This window comes from Pseudorca crassidens, chromosome 12 (genome assembly GCF_039906515.1).
Source record: "Pseudorca crassidens isolate mPseCra1 chromosome 12, mPseCra1.hap1, whole genome shotgun sequence".
Lineage (NCBI taxonomy): Eukaryota > Metazoa > Chordata > Mammalia > Artiodactyla > Delphinidae > Pseudorca > Pseudorca crassidens.
This window is the reverse complement of record NC_090307.1, coordinates 619,951-632,661: the sequence shown is the minus strand read 5'-3', so window position 1 is coordinate 632,661 and position 12,711 is coordinate 619,951.

Sequence of the window (12,711 nt, the reverse complement as noted above, 5' to 3'; positions counted from 1 at the left end):
ATGTCTTGGCTATTGTAATACTGCTGCACTGCACATTTGCCTGCCTGTGTCTTTACAATTCTGTCTTCTTATGTTATAGGCCCAAGAGTGGGCCTCCTGTATCATATGGTATCTCAGGGTTTACCGTTTAAATGCACCATGATTCTGTGCTCATTAGTGGCTCTTTCCAGGTTACATCCCACTTAAAGTTGAGGGTATGCATTTCTCCACAACACCTTCAGCATTTATTTATTTATTTATTTTAACATCTTTATTGAAGTATAATTGCTTTACAATGGTGTGCTAGCTTGTGCTTTACAACAAAATGAATCAGTTATACATATACATATGTTCCCATATCACTTCCCTCTTGCGTCTCCCTCCCTCCCACCCTCGCTATCCCACCCCTCCAGGCGGTCACAAGGCACCGAGCTGATCTCCCTGTGCTATGCTGCTGCTTCTCACTAGCTATCTACCTTACGTTTGGTAGTGTATATATGTCCATGCCTCTCTCTCCCTTTGTCACAGCTTACCCTTCCCCCTCCCCATATCCTCAAGTCCATTCTTTAGTAGGTCTGTGTCTTTATTCCTGTTTTACCCCTAGGTTCTTCATGACATTTTTTTTTTCTTAAATTCCATGTATATGTGTTAGCATACGGTATTTGTCTCTCTCTTTCTGACTTACTTCACTCTGTATGACAGACTCTAGGTCTATCCACCTCATTACAAATAGCTCAATTTCGTTTCTTTTTATGGCTTCAGCATTTATTGTTTGTAGTTTTCTTGCTGATGGATATTCTGACTGGTGTGAGCTGATACCTCTTTGTGGTTGAATTTGCATATGACTCATAATCCTTTGAAATTGAGCTTTAAGGCATGTCTTTTTTATTTTTCAAACTGTGATTACAGCTTAGCTCTTCAAAATGTTTTCTTAAAGTATGTGTTACATTTTGAAATTTATTGGCCATTACCTCCCTCAAAACATTTTGAGGGCAGGTTTCATTTACAGCCCTGCAGTACTTGTTCACATGAAGTGACCATTAGCACAGGCTTTAAAGCTGCTTTTGCAGGGAACGGCCAGATTGCGGCAGCCTTTCTTTGTTCCCCATGCTGGTACTAGGGAAACAGAGCTTCCGGCCAGTGGTCTTCCTCGGTTATAAATTAGAGTGGAATGTGCCCGGATAAACCCCCAAATGCTGATGTCTCCTTACTTTTGTTTGTTTTTTTAATTTAATTTATATTTTTATCGGAGTAATATTCCATTGTGTATATGGACCACTTCTTGGTGCATTGCTCTGTTGAGGGACATTTTCGTTGCTTCCAAGAGTTGGCTATATTAAATATTGCTGGAGTGCAAGATTGCCAGCCTGTGACTTTTTGATTCTCATTTTCTCAGGTGATAGGCCCAGCAGTGGGTGTGACTGATTGACTAGTAGCTCAATGTTTACCTTTTCAAAGCACCTCCATTGTGTTTTCATTAGTGGCTCTTACCATGTCTCCCTTAGAACCGAGGGTACGAACTTCTCCACAATCCCTTCAGCATTTATAGTTTGCAGCATTTTTGCTAATGGCCAATCTGACTGCTGTGACCTGATAGGTTTTTGTAATTTGGGTTTGCATGACTTTAAAAATTCCTAAAATTCATCATTTTCCACGCCTTTTTCCTTTCTGTTAAAAATCAAGTGTGAGTACAATATATCTCTTGAAGCTGTCTTCTTGGAAGGTTGCCCTCTTTTGAATTTTTGGTGGATATTCGACCCCAGGATTTTTTTGGAGGGCAGATGTCGTTACAGAACTGCAAGTTTGGTGAATATTTAGTGACCATTAGCACTGGGTTTAAAGCTGCTGTTGTGGGAAACGGCCACAAGGAGGCAGCATTTGTCCTTTCCCAAATATGGGTACTAGGGCAGCAGAGCCTTTCTGGAAGTCGTGGTCCTAGGTTTTAAGTTAGAATGGAATGTGCCAGGAGGAACGCCCATAAGTTTATGTCTCATTACATCTTGGTTTTTAAAATTTATTTAATCGGGGTAATGATTAGATATTGTTTGTCCAGATGTACACAATCTGGTTCATTTGTACAATATATATGTCTATTCATGTTCAGATCCTCTTCCCATGTAAAATATTACAGTGTTCCGTAGACCTCCCTTGCTATATGGTCCGTCTTTTTGATATATGTTTATTATATGTATTTGTATACGTATGGTAACGTTAATCTTAATTTATCCATTCTGCCCACCTTTCCTTTTAGATAAGCATACTTAATTTCTAAGTCTGTGAGTGTCTTTCTCTGTGGAAATATGTTCATTTGTGTTAGTTATTAGATAACGCCTATAAGTGATATCATAGGATATAGGTCTTTTGCTTTCTGACTTACCTCATATTCTGTGATTATCTCCAAGCTCATCTATGGCCCCTCAAATAGCAGTGTTTCATTGTTTTCCATGGCTAATATTCTATTGTGAACGTGGACCACTTCTTCTTCATCCATACATCTGTTGATGGACATTTTGGTGGCTTCACTGTCTTGGCTATTGTGAATAAGGCTGCAGTGCAGCTTTTGCAGCCCGCGTCTTCTCGATTCTGGTCTTCTCAGGTGAGAGGCCCAGTGGTGTGACTGCTGCATCGAATGGTACCTCAACTTTTACTTTTAATCGTAGCTCCTTTCTGTTCTCATTATTGGCTCTTACCACGTTACATCTCACCAGCAGCTAGAGGGTACACAGTTCTCTAAAACCCCTTCAGAATTTATTGTCTGTAGACCTTTTGCTGATGGTCAGTCGACTGGTGTGAGTTGAAACCTTTTTGTACATTAGATTTGCATGAGTCTAATAATTCCTGAGGTTGAGCTTTCACCCATTTTCCTTTTTTTAAACAAGAGAGTGAGTCAAACTTACCTCTTCATACTATCGTCTTGAAAAATTTGTCAGTTTTGAATTTTATTGTCCATTCCCTACCTCAGCACAGTTGTTTAGGGCAGGTGTCCTTTGCAGCCCTGAGTCCTTGTGAATGTTAAGAGAACATTAGCTGTGGGCTTAACGCCGCTCTTGCGGAAAACGGCCACAAGGCAGCAGAATTTCTACATTTCCAACTCTGGGTTTTTGGGCAGCAGAGCCTTCCTGGAAATCGTGTTAGTAGGCTGCAAATTAGAGTGGAATGTGCCAGAGCACATCCCCAAGAGCTTATATCTCCTTACTTCTTGTTTGTTTTATAAATTTAATTTTTATTAATTATCAGAGCAAACTTGATAAAAATATTTTGTTTCTCCTAGGTGTACAGAATCTGGTTCATTATATCAATGTATCTGTCATTTATCTTTGCATTCTTTACCGTGTAGGTTATTACAGAGTGTTGCCTAGACCTCTCTTGGTATTCCATAGGTATTTTGTGATTATATATTTCATATGTATTAGTACATGTCTGTTAACCCTCATATCCTAATTCACACATTCCTTACACTTTTCCATTTGGTTAAACATAATTTTTTTTCTTAATCCATGCTTTTCCTTCTCTTGGAAATAAGTTCATGAGTATCAACTTTTAGGTAACACCTAGAAGTGATGTCATAGGATATCTGTCTTTCACTTTCTTTCTTTAATTTGAGTGATTATCTCTAGGTCCTTATATGGTGGTGCAAACGGCACTGTTTCATTGTTTTCCATGGCTTATATTCCATTGTTTACATGGACCACTTCCTCTTTGTGCATTTTTCTGTTGATGGACATTTTGGTTTCTTCCAAGTCTTGGCTATGTTAAATATTCCTGCAGTGCAGGATTGCCAGCCTGTGTCTTTTCCATTCTGCTCTGCTCAGGTGATAGGCACATCAAAGGACCTACCAGATCACATGGTAGCTCAATTTTTACCCTTAAACGCACCTCCATTATGTTCTCACTACTGGCTGTTACCAGTTTACATCCCCCCCAGCAGCTGGAGGGTACACAGTTCTCTGAAACCCCTTCAGCATTTACTCTTTGTAGACTTTTTGCTGAAGAACATTCTGACGGCTGTGAGGTGAACATTTCTGTAATTGGATTTGCATGGCTTTATTCATTGCTGATGTTGCGTATTTTTCAATTCCCTTTTATTTTAAAGAGAAAAAAAAGAAAAGACAAAATGTGCGTAAAATATGCCTCTTGACATTGTCTTCTTGAAATGTTGACGTCTTTTGAATTTTCTGGTCGATTACGACCCCAGGACATTTTTTGAGGCCCGGTGTCCTTTACAGTGCTGCACATATTTTGAATATTAAGTGACCATTACCTCTTGGCTTAAAGCTGCTGTTGTGTGAAACAGTCACAAGGCGGCAGCATTTCTCCTTTACCAAATCTGGTTACCAGGGCAACAGAGCCTTAATGGAAGTCCTGTTCTAGGTTGAAAATTAGAATGGAATGTGCCAGGAAAAATTCCTTTCAGTTTATGTCTCATTATTTCTTGTTCATATTTTTAATTTAATTTTTATTTTTTATCGCAGCAAATTTGATTACAATGTTTTTTTTTTGTTCTAGGTGTGCAAGATGTGGTTCTTTCACACACATACATATATCTATTCTTCTTCGGAACCTTTTCCCAGGTAGGTTATGACACAATGTTGAGTAGTCTTCTCTTGGTATTCCGTAGGTCTTTGGTAATTATATATTTCACATGTGTTTCTATATCTATGTTAACCCCAATATCGTAATGTATCCAATCCTCACACCTTTCGATTTGGGGAACCATAAGTTTGTTCAATGAACCTGTGATTGCCTTTCTCTGTGGAAATATCTTCATTGTTATCAATTTTCAGGTAACACCTATAAGTGATATACGTTAGGTGTCTTTCGCTTTCTCACTTACTACAAGTTGCATGGTTACCTCTAGACTCATCTATGGTGCTGCAAATGGCATTGTTTCATTTTTTTCCCGAGCTAATATTCCATCTCTACATGTACCAGTTCCTCTTTGTCCACTCATCTGTTGATGGACTTTTGGTTGCTTCCATGTCTTGGCTATTGTAGTACTGCTGCAGTGCAGATTTGCCTGCCTGTGTCTTTCCAATTCTGTCTTCTTATGTTATAGGCCCAGGAGTGGGCCTGCTGGATCATATAGTAGCTCAATGTTTACCTTGTAAAGGCGCCTCCACCCTGTTCCCATTAGTGACTCTTACCAGGTTACGTCCCACTTCAAATTAAGGGTATGCATTTCTCCACAAGCTCTTCAGCATTGATCGTTTGTAGTTTCTTTCCTGATGGTTATTCTGAGTGGTGTGAGCTGATACCTCTGTGTGGTTGGATTTGCATGTGTCTCATAATCCTTTGAAATTGAGCTTTCAGGCATGTCCTTTTATTTTTCAAACGGTTATTACAGCTTAGTTCTTCAAATGGTTTTCTTGAAATATGTGCCACATTTTGAAATACTTTGGCCTTTACCTCCCGCAAGACATGATGAAGGCAGGTTTCCTTTACAGCCCTGCAGGACTTGTTCATATGAAGTGACAATTAGCATAGGTTTTAAAGCTGCTTTTTCAGGTAATGGCCAGAGGGTGGAGCATTTCATAATTCTATGAAACGTAACTGAACACACAATATATATTTTTTCTTTTAAATTTCCATTGTTACTTTTTTAAAGTACAATTATAATTGAAGTTCTTTGTAACAAGTGAAATTTAAAAAATTAAAGGAAAAGATAATATTTTACCACTTGCCATCCTTTCCCATTTACTGAAACGACCAGCATAATGTGTAGATTTCTCATTTTATCCAGGTGTTCTATACATCTGGAATATCATGCTTCTCACTGTAGAAAAACAGATTTAGCTCTCACACTTTTTATAGGCTACATAACAGTCCATAGAACAGAAGTACCAACTATTTCAGACTTAGCTTTTTGAGGGACACTCAGGTTACTTTCTGTTTTATTTTGTTGTTCTTTTTTTTTGGGGGGGGGTAGGAGTTTATTATTTATTTATTTATTTTTGTTGTGTTGGGTCTGAGTTTCTGTGTGAGGGCTTTCTCTAGTTGTGGCAAGTGGGGGGCCACTCTTGATCTCGGTGCGCGGGCCTCTCACTATTGTGGCCTCTCTTGTTGCAGAGCACAGGCTCCAGATGCGAGGGCTCACTGGTTGTGGCTTATGGGCCTAGTTGCTCCATGGCATGTGGGATCCTCCCAGACCAGGGCTCGAACCTGTGTCCCCTGCATTAGCAGGCAGATTCTAACCACCGCACCACCAGCGAAGCCCCCTATTTTGTTGTTCTGCTAGTTTGTTTTAACCCAAGAAAATATTTTTTTAAATACAAAAAAACAAAATTAAGCTAGGGGTAAGGATTAGGGTTTAGGGTAAGGTTTAGGGTTAGGGTACGGGTTAGGATTATTGTACGGCTTAGAGTATGGTTTAGTGTTATGGTTATGGTACGGGTTAGTGTTAGGGTACAGTTTAGGGTATGGCTATGGTTTAGTGTTAGGGTACGGGTTAAGGTATGGGTTAGTGTTAGGGTATGGGTTAGGATTCAGGTACGGTTTACGTTCAGGGTTATGGTTAGGTTTAGTGTATGGGTTAGTGTTAGGTACGGGTTAGGGTTAGGTTTAGTGTTAAGGAAGGGGTACAGTTTAGGGTACAGGATAGGGAACAACAAAGGGTTAGGGTTAGGGTACGTGTTAGGGTACAGTTTAGTGTTAGTGTACGGGTTAGGATTAGGGTATGGTTTAGGGTAAGGTTTAGGGTTAGGGTTAGGGGACGGGTATGGTTTGGGGTACAGTTTAGGGTATGACCACAGGTTAGGAGTAGGGTAAGTGTTAGGGTACGGTTTAGTGTTAGTGTACAGGTTAGGATTATGGTACGGGATAGTGTAAGGGTTAGGGTTAGGGAATGGGTACGGATTTGGTTACAGGTTAGGGTATGACAACGGGTTAGGGTTAGGGTACGTGTTAGTGTATGGGTTAGGATTAGGGTACGGGTTAGGTTATGGGTTAGTGTTAGGGGATGGGTTAGGATTAGGATACGGGTTATGGTACAGTTTAGGGAAGGGGTTAGGATACGGGGTAGGGTTAGGATAAAGTTTAGTGTATGGCTATGTGTTACTGTTAGGGTACATGTTAGCGTACGGGTTAGTGTTCGTGTACAGCTTAGGGTAAGGGTTAGGGTTAGGGAACGGGTACGGTCTCAGGTACAGGTTAGGGTACGGTAGCGGGATAGGGTTAGGGTACGTGTTAGGATGAGACTTCTTTGTAGTGCAGATTTGAATTTCCCGCTTGCTTGGTTGGCCAAAAAGTGTGTATGCGTTTTATCCTGAATATACTCAGGAAAAAACGCATACGCCCTTTTTGGCCAAGTACATCGCTGCCAAACGATGTGCCAAACAGGAGGTTACAAGCACTGACTCTCCAAGTGGGGAGATTGTTAGTAAAGTGTCTGGAATGGCGAACCCGAGTACCAGAGGACGAATAATGAGATGCGTTTTAGAAACCTTGCCCGATCACACTGTGGACCATCCTCTGGGTTTCCCACGCATGTTTTAGCTGTAGGAAGAATCCCTTAAACCTGGAGGGTTGGGACCCATGGAATGGGTAGCACGCAGTACTACTTCAAAGGGTCTGCATTTGCTCACCGAACCTCACCAATCCTCACAGCCCCAAGTGTCCAGCCTTATGCCTCACTCAGCTGTGGGTGTAGATGTGGTAAATCCAGGTTTCATCACAAGCCCTGAACGAGTTATTTAAGAATTTCTCTCTCTTTCACTGTCTTTGTGTTTTGATTTTGAAATTTATTTTTATAATGGGGTTTAGCTGATTTGCACTGCTGTGTTTATGCCGCTCGATGCACACTTGATTCTCTTACGGAGACATATAAATACATAGGTTTTAAGATTCTTACTAGTCAGATATATTCCTCTGCGGTGAATAGGGGGTGTTGAGTCCACTTCGTTGAACAAGGAGTATATCTTGTCTATTACTGGCTTATGGAACGGTATCTCTGCTAATTTCAATCTCTGGATTTATGCAGCACCCCAACTCACCTTTCCCCTTAAGCAAACATGTTTGTTTTCTAAATGTGAGACTCTGTTCTGTTTTGTAATTCAGTTCATGTGTAGCCAAGTTTACATTCCCTCTATAAGTGATATCTTATGATAAGTTTCTTTATCTGTGTGACTTATTTCCTTAGAATCATCGTACCTAAATCCACTCATTATGCTCCTACGGGCCTGATGATATTGATTTCATTGCTGAGTGATATTCCATTGTACATAAGTACCACAACTTCTTTATCCATTTTCCTCTTTCTGGGATATTTAAATTGTACCGTAGTCGAGGTTCTTGTAAACACAGCAGCCCTAAACTTTGGGGTGGCTGTGTCTTGTTGATTTTAATTTTCCTAAGCTATAGGCCATAAGTGGAAGCAACCTAGGCTCTGTAGCTTTGTTTTTTAGAGGTTTCAGGAAACACCTTACACTTCTCCAGAGTGGCTGTTGGCCATTTACATCCCGCCCATCAGCATAACAAGGCTCCCTGTTCTCCATGGCCTGTCCTGCCTTTCTGGTTTTTACACTTTTTTCAGATGGCCCTTTTGACCGGTGGGAAGTGAGACTTCATTGTAGTGCAGATCTCCGTTGCAGGCTTGCTTATTTGGACAAAAAGAGCGTATGCGTTTTTTCCTGCATGTATTCAGGAAAAAAACGCATACGCCCTTTTTGGCCAAGTGCATCATTGTCAAAGTTCTGCCGCTTTTCATATGCTTTAAATGCAGTTTCCATCTACCTCCTGAAATATATTTCCTGCAATTGTGCCATGCTTTCAAGTCCTCTTCGCAGCCTTACCTCAATATATTTTTGGACGATAGCTGTCATTTATAACTCTGCAGGTTTATGAATTACAGTGCCCCTGAGGTCCTTTCTTCAACTCGCTTTCTTGTGGGCTGTCCGCAGAACTGCAGGATTGCTTCAGGCCCTAATCTTGTTTCATCACGGCACGCTGAGCCTTTTGTTAATTCCTCTTCCTGGTGGGAAATTAGAGTGAAATGTGACCGTCCAAACACCTACAGCTAGTCTCTCATTGGTTCTCCCTATTCCCGTTCAACCTCCGCAGAAATTGCTAACTGTGCCAAACAGGAGTTTTAAGGCACTGACTCTCCACGTGGGGAGATTTTTAGTAAAGCGTCTGGAATGGCGAACCCGTGTACCAGGGGACAAAAAATGAGATGGGTTTTAGAAACGTTGCCCGATCACATGGTGTACAATCCTCTGGGTTTCCCATGCATGTTTTAGCTGTAGGGAGAATCCCTTAAACCAGGAGAGTTGGGACCCATGGAATGGGTAGCATACAGTATTACTTCAAAGGGTCTCCATTTGCTCACCGAACCTCACCAATCCTCTCAGCCCCAAATGTCCTGCCTTATGTCTCACCCAGCTGTGGGTGTAGATGTGGTAAATCCAAGTTTCATCACAAGCCCTGAACGAATTATTTAAGAACTTTCTCTCCTTCACTGTCCTTGTTTTTGAAATTTATTTTAATAATGGGGTTTAGTTGATTTTCACGGCTGTGTATACTGCTCTACACACACTTGATTCTCTTACGGAGACATATAGATACATATGTTTTAATATTCTTATTGTCAGATATATTCCTCTGCGGTGAATAGGCGGTGTTGAGTCTAATTCGTTGAGCAAGGAGTATATCTTGTCTATTATATATTTGGCTTATGGAATAGTATCTGTGCTCATTTCAATCTCTGGTTTTACGCAGCACCCCAACTCACCATTCCCCTTAAGAAAGCATAAGTTTGTTTTCTAAATGTGAGACTCTGTTCTGTTTTGTAATTCAGTTCATGTGTAGCCAAGTTTACATTCCCTCTATAAGTGATATCTTATGATAAGTTTCTTTTTCTGTGTGACTTATTTCCTTTGAATCATCGTACCTAAATCCATTCATTATGCTTGTACGGGCCTGACGACATTGATTTCATTGTTGAGTGATATTCCATTGTACGTAAGTACGAAAACTTCTTTATCCATTTCTCTCTTTCAAGGATATTTAATTTGTACCGTAGTCGAGGCTCTTGTAAACAGAGCAGCCCTAAACTTTGCGGTGGTTGTTCCTTGTTATTTTAATTTTCCTGAGCTATAGTGCTATAAGTGGGTTTAGGGTTAGGGTTAAGGTTAGGGTTAGGGAACGGGTATGGTTTAGGATGCGACAATGGTTTAGGGTGAGCGAAAGTGTTAGGGTACAGGTCAGTGTTAGTGTACCGTTTAGGATTAGGGTAAGTGTTAGGGTAATGCTTCGGGTTAGGGTTACGGTTAGGGAATGGGGACGGTTTAGGGTACAGGTTAGGGTACGACAACGGTTTAGGGATAGCGTACATGTAAGGGTAAGGTTTAGTGTTAGCGTACGGGTTAGGATTAGGGGACGGGTTAGGGTAAGGCTTCAGGTAAGGGTTAGGGTTAGGGATAGGGGAGAGGGACAGTTTAGGGTAAAGGTTAGGGTGCGACAATGGTTTAGGATGAGCGTACGTGTTAGGGTACGGGTTAGTGTTAGTGTATGGGCTAGGATTAGGTGACGGGTTAGGGTAACGCTTCGGGTAAGGGTTAGGGTTAGGGTTAAGGGACGGGGACGGTTTAGGGTACAGGTTAGGGTACGACAACGGTTTAGAGTGAGCATACGTGTGAGGGCACGGGTTAGTGTTAGCGTACGGGTTAGGATTAGGAGAGGGGTTAGGGTAAGGTTTCAGGTAAGGGTAAGGGTTAGGGTTAGGGGACGATTTAGGGTACAGGTTAGGGTACGACAATGGTATAGTGTGAGCGTACGTGTGAGGGCATGGGTTAGTGTCAGCGTACGGGTTAGGATTAGGGGACGGGTTAGGGTAAGGCTTCAGGTAAGGGTTAGGGTTAGGGGACGGGGACGGGGACGGTTTAGGGTACAGGTTAGGGTAAGACAACGGTTTAGGGTGAGCGTACGTGTGAGGGCACGGGTTAGTGTTAGCGGACGGGTTAGGATTAGGGGACGGGTTAGGGGACGGGTTAGTGGAAGGGTTAGGGTTAGGGGATGGGGACGGTTTACGGGACAGGTTAGGGTACGACAAGGTTTAGGGTGACGTAAGTGTGAGGGCATGGGTTAGTGTTAGCGTACGGGTTAGGATAAGGGGACGGGCTAGGGTAAGGCTTCGGGTAAGGGATAAGGTTAGGGTTAGGGGACGGGGACGGTTTAGGGGACTGATTAGGGTACGACAATGGATTAGGGTGAGCGTACGTGTGCGGGCATGGGTTAGTGTTAGCGTACGGGTTAGGATTAGGGGACGGGTTAGGGTAAGGCTTCGGGTAAGGGTTAGGGTTAGAGGACGGGGACGGTTTAGGGTCCAGGTGAGGGTACGACAACGCTTTAGGGTGAGCGTACGTGTGAGGGCACGGGATAGAGTTAGCGTACGGGTTAGGATTAGGTGATGGGTGAGTGTAAGGCTTCGGGGAAGGGTTAGGGTTAGGGTTAGGGCTAGAGTTAGGGTTAGGAGACGGGGACGGTTTAGGGTCCAGGTGAGGGTACGGCAATGCTTTAGGGTGAGCGTACGTGTGAGGGCACGGGTTAGTGTTAGCGTACGGGTTAGGATTAGGGGACGGGTGAGGTTAAGGCTTCGGGGAAGGGTTAGGGTTAGGGTTCGAGCTAGGGTTAGGGTCAGGGGACGGGGACGGTTTAGGGTCCAGGTGAGGGTACGACAAAGGTTTAGGGTCAGCGTACGTGTGAGGGCACGGGTTAGTGTTAGCGTACGGGTTAGGATTAGTGGACGGGTGAGGGTAAGGCTTCGGGGAAGGGTTAGGGTTAGGGTACGGGCTAGGGTTAGGATTAGGGGACGTGGACGGTTTAGGGTCCAGGTGAGGGTACGAGAACGCTTTAGGGTCAGCACGTGGGAGGGCACGGGTTAGTGTTAGCGTACGGGTTAGGATTGGGGACGGGTGAGGGTCAGGCTTCGTGGAAGGTTTAGTGTTAGGGTTCGGGCTAGGGTTAGGGTTAGGGGACGGGGACGGTTTAGGGTCCAGGTGAGGGCACGACAATGCTTTAGGGTGAGCGTACGTGTGAGGACACGTGTTAGTGTTAGCGTACGGGTTAGGATTGGGGGACGGGTGAGGGTCAGGCTTTGGGGAAGTGTTAGGGTTAGGGTTCGGGGTAGGGTTACGGATAGGGGACGGGGACGGTTTAGGGTCAAGGTGGGGGTACGACAACGGTTTAGGGTGAGCGTACGTGTGAGGGCACGGGATAATGTTAGCGTACGGGTTAGGATTAGGGGACGGGTGAGGGTCAGGCTTCAGGGAAGTGTTAGGGTTAGGGTTAGGGTTCGGGCTAGGGTTAGGGTTAGGGGACGGGGACGGTTTAGGGTCCAGGTGAGGGTATGACAACGGTTTTAGGGTTAGCGTGCATGTTAGGGCACGGGTTAGTGTTAGCATACAGATTAGGATTAGGGGACGGGTGAGGGTAAGGCTTCGGGGAAGTGTTAGTGTTAGGGTTCAGGCTAGGGTTAGGGTTAGGGTACGGGGACGGTTTAGGGTCCTGGTGAGGGTACGACAACGCTTTAGGGTGAGCATACGTGTGAGGGCACGGGTTAGTGTTAGCGTACAGGTTAGGATTAGGGGACTTTTGAGGGTAAGGCTTCGGGGAAGGGTTAGGTTTAGGGTTCGGGCTAGGGTTAGGGTTAGGGGATGGGGCCGGTTTAGGGTCCAGGTGAGGGTACGCCAACGTTTTAGGGTGAGCGTATGTGTGAGTGCACAGGTTAGTGTTAGCGTA